The sequence below is a fragment of the Pinus tabuliformis genome, chromosome 9 (assembly GCF_031772625.1).
Source record: "Pinus tabuliformis cultivar Carrire ecotype Pingquan chromosome 9, CPIR1, whole genome shotgun sequence".
Taxonomy (NCBI): Eukaryota; Viridiplantae; Streptophyta; class Pinopsida; order Pinales; family Pinaceae; genus Pinus; species Pinus tabuliformis.
This window is the reverse complement of record NC_142307.1, coordinates 460,188,036-460,192,239: the sequence shown is the minus strand read 5'-3', so window position 1 is coordinate 460,192,239 and position 4,204 is coordinate 460,188,036.

The window sequence follows — 4,204 nt, the reverse complement described above, 5'->3', positions numbered from 1 at the left end:
CCACTACTGCCAATACAATATACTAATCCCCAACAAGGGATAATTTAACTTAACCTCCATTAAACCCCAGGGTCAAGTTTTCGCAACTGGCTACCAACCCTCCCCGCAGGGTGGCAAAGCATTTTCGCCGAGCTTAACTCTAGTTTGACCCAGAGTTGACACCTTTGTCATTATCTGTCGACCTTCGGATTCAATAATTGCGCACTACTTTACCTTACCCTCCCTGCGGTTCGAGCTCCGTCGGCGTTCTCCCTTTGATTTCCTACGGTGGGTTTGGCAGCTGACACCTGGCAACCTTTTGAAAGGATGAAGAGACACTTTTATGTTGCCACGTAGATGTGCCATGAGGCGACCACGACCATGTGATTTTTACATAGCCATTAAGTTTGAGACCAGGTATAAACTTTGAAAGTATAGTAATTAATTTAATTTCATTTTTTTATTTTTTTTTAATTTCAAAGTTTGGAATTTTTATTTAAATTTAATGTTACACATTTTAACGGAATTGCATTTTTTTATTATTAATGTGTAGTTTAAATATATAAATAAATTTAATAGTTTAATATTAGGAATTTAATTTTTATTATTATTTAAATTTATTTATTTGTAAGGTGATTGGTTGAAGTTTTTTTTTATGGGTTGTTCAATAATTTGCATTTCTATTTACTCTTTTTCTTTTTTCTATTATTTTTATTGTCATGAAAAATAATAAAATTTGAATTCCTAATGTTAAACTATGGATAAACGTCATAATTTTTTTGTTAAAAACAAACTAATACCCAGTCAAAAGAAAAATTGAATGCCTTATACCATGCCTTGGACACGTATCATAATATCATTATATGGTATTTTTTATACTATTACATTAATAAAATAAGCATAAATATATAAATGAAATAATATCAATAGATTGTATATTTTTTCATGAAAAAAAAAAAAAAACTAATAACAACATTTTATTAATAGAAAAAGGTTTATATTGTCATGCATGATTTCATCATATTCCCTACTTACCGGAAATCCAATTTACATATTTCCACAACTATTTAGTGGTCTATTGATTGTATATGTGTTTCACTTCCCATCTAATAATTTGTTTATATACATAACAAATATTGGTCATATACATATAATTGTTCATTTATTACTGCTCCACTGCGACCATTAACATTTGGAAACAACCACACTTTATGTTCATATCAAAATATATGCATCAACCAAAACAAAAAGCATACAAAATAGTAGCAAAAAAATGCAAATGTTCGTTTTTGCATATGCGTAATTTAATTGTATATACCCTGAATCTTGAAACTTGTCATTGAAAAAAGTAGAGTAATATATAGCCCCCGGTGGTCTATGAAGACCTGCTTTAGATAAACCATCAACAATTGTGTTTTGATCGCGATATAGATGGGAGGAAGTCAATTCCAGGAACTCATCTTGAATCTTTATGATTCACTTCATCCAATTTATAAATTTGTTGGGCCCAAATAAAGATCGACACCGAACCCAGTCTATAGTCGCCTTTGAATCTCCATATACCATCAAATTATCGATGGAGAGCCACTTTGCATAATACAAAACCCCCCATAGTGCAATGACCTCCGCGCGAGTATTTGAACCCTTCTCACAATTTCATTGTAACACCTTCGAGGGTAAATGTGCATATAAACAACATAATAGGAACAGAAATACAATAAACATATCAGCCATGAAAATCCATATATACATCAATACATTTGCACATGAAAATCAAGGGAATGAATTTTTCATTAATAAATGCAATGAACCAACCAGTGATGGGACTACCACGTTCCACCTGACCATAAATTGGCTGAGCCAAGTCTCTCTTTAGCCAATCACCCATGTGCCATATTCCAAGCATGATTGTGGGATCTTAGAGAACACATCAATCAAAACTCATCCAGGGCTTCTAGAGGCCACCCACCTCAACCCATCAAACAATGATTCCACCTCATGGTCGAACATCACCAAAAACCATCATCATATTGGTCTTCATCCAAGCCTTCTAGGGCTTCCAGAGTGTTTGTCCAACCAAGGCTTCCAGAGCTAGTAACTCAAACCATAGCTTATACAGGGCTTCCAGAGCATTGTCCAACCAAGACTTCAAGAACTAGTAACTCAACCCACAACTTATACATGGCTTCCAGAGCATTTTTCCAACCAAGGCTTCTAGGACTAGTAACTCAACCCACCGAGGGCTTCCAAAGCATTTGTCCAACCAGGGCTTCCAGGACGAGTAACTCAACCCAAGTTGTTATAGGGATTCTAGAGTGTTTGTCCAACCAGGGCTTCCAGGACTAATAACTCAACCCAAGATGTTACAGGGCTTCCAGAGCGTTTTTTCAACCAGGGCTTCTAGGACTAATAACTCAACCCAAGCTAAGGAAACATGAGAACTAACCAAAACAAAGCAATGGAAGTAAACCCACAATCGTTATCCAAGAAATGGCAAGGTTAGGCAATCCACTGTCAATCTCGGTCATCCTCCATGCCAATGACATATCATAATCAAGAAACCACATGCATGTGCCATGCATGCCAAAATTAGTGAAGAAATCATACATGCAACTCGATATCTACAAACAAATCTGATGTAGTTGCCGATGTTGATGCCTTCTTACGCTTTCTTGCTCTTCCTTTGCCTTCTTGCTCCAAGAATCCAAGTATGCCACACCCTCCAAGGGTGCTCCAAGAAAACTCTAAGTATCCAAGAGTATGAAAGAAAGAATAATGAGAGAGCTCCCAAAACTGAATTGACAAAAGATTCACACTGAAAGGAAGAAAACTTGCCAACTGATCCTCAGAAGCCTTTTTATTAATGAGGCCTCTATTTTCTTCATTTTCCATTATTTTCCTTCAATTTCCTCCTCACATGCAACATGTGACCTTTCACCTTCCTTTTCTCCTAATTTCCATTATTTTCATAAATAAACGTGCCAGAATACCTTTTTGCCTCTTTAATGCCTTTGCCAATTTCCATAACCATAAACAACCAAATGAACACCCACTAGGATGTCCTTCCCACCATTCAGCTTGGAATACGTGTCCCATCATTCGTGGTATTTATATATTTTTACATGGAATTTTCACAAGGGTTGTTACATCCACATAAAGTGATAGTAATGACCCGGATTCATAACAATATATGCCTTGCACCCATAGTTCTCAATGTTGGTCGCCCCATCAAAAAACCAACAAGAAACTTGTCCCAGATGTTAATGAATTGAAAGTGTCTCTCATGCATTCGATTATCCATCAGACCATACTCATTGAAATATACAGCAATGGAATAACAACTACGCTTGATGTCTAAACGGATCCCTTGAAAATAGAAACATTCTTGTTGCGTCATAGACCCCATAAAATAAATAAAGGGAGTGTACACCACATTTTGCATTCCATGAGCCAATCCTGAAGGCATGTTGTAATAGAGTCGGTGTTCCAAGTCGCCTTCAACTTAATAATATCTAGCACACTCGACCATATGGAAATCGCAAATGGGCATTGTAAGAAAAGATGCACCACATTTGAATCACATTTCAAGGTGCACATGACACATCTCCCCGGTCCATAGAACCCACGTTTGTATAAGTTATCCCATGTCAAAATCTTATTCCACCGTAACAACCATAAGAAACACTTGAGTTTTAATGGACAGTTCCATTTCCAAATTTTTCTTATATATCTGGGTGTCTCACACATGTGTTGAGCATAAGTGATGTAGCCATAAGCCTCCTAAACATAAATATGTCCATTTTGTGTAAGGTCATCCCATTAAAGGGTGTCCTCCTTGTCATTTAAGGATAAGCCCACCATATATAAGTTTTCAATATAACAATCCCATTAGGCGGTCATCACACCATATAGAAACCAAGTTGTTGACAGCAACACCATGTAAGATATGAAGAGAGTGGCTTAGGATTCAAGTGTATATGATTTAAGTAATATATCCCCATGTTGTGAATATATTGAATAAGGTAAACCAACAGAATATGGTCCCCCACAAAACCCATGATTGGATCCAAGCCTGTCTCCACCTTACTACCCGCCCCAACCTCTCATCTAAGATTACCAATCAACCAAATTTTGATTTTCTTCATACTAGACCAAATGTGCGATGACATATTTGTAGTCATAGCCCCATTTTTAATCCATGACTGCAAAGACATATTTTTTAAGT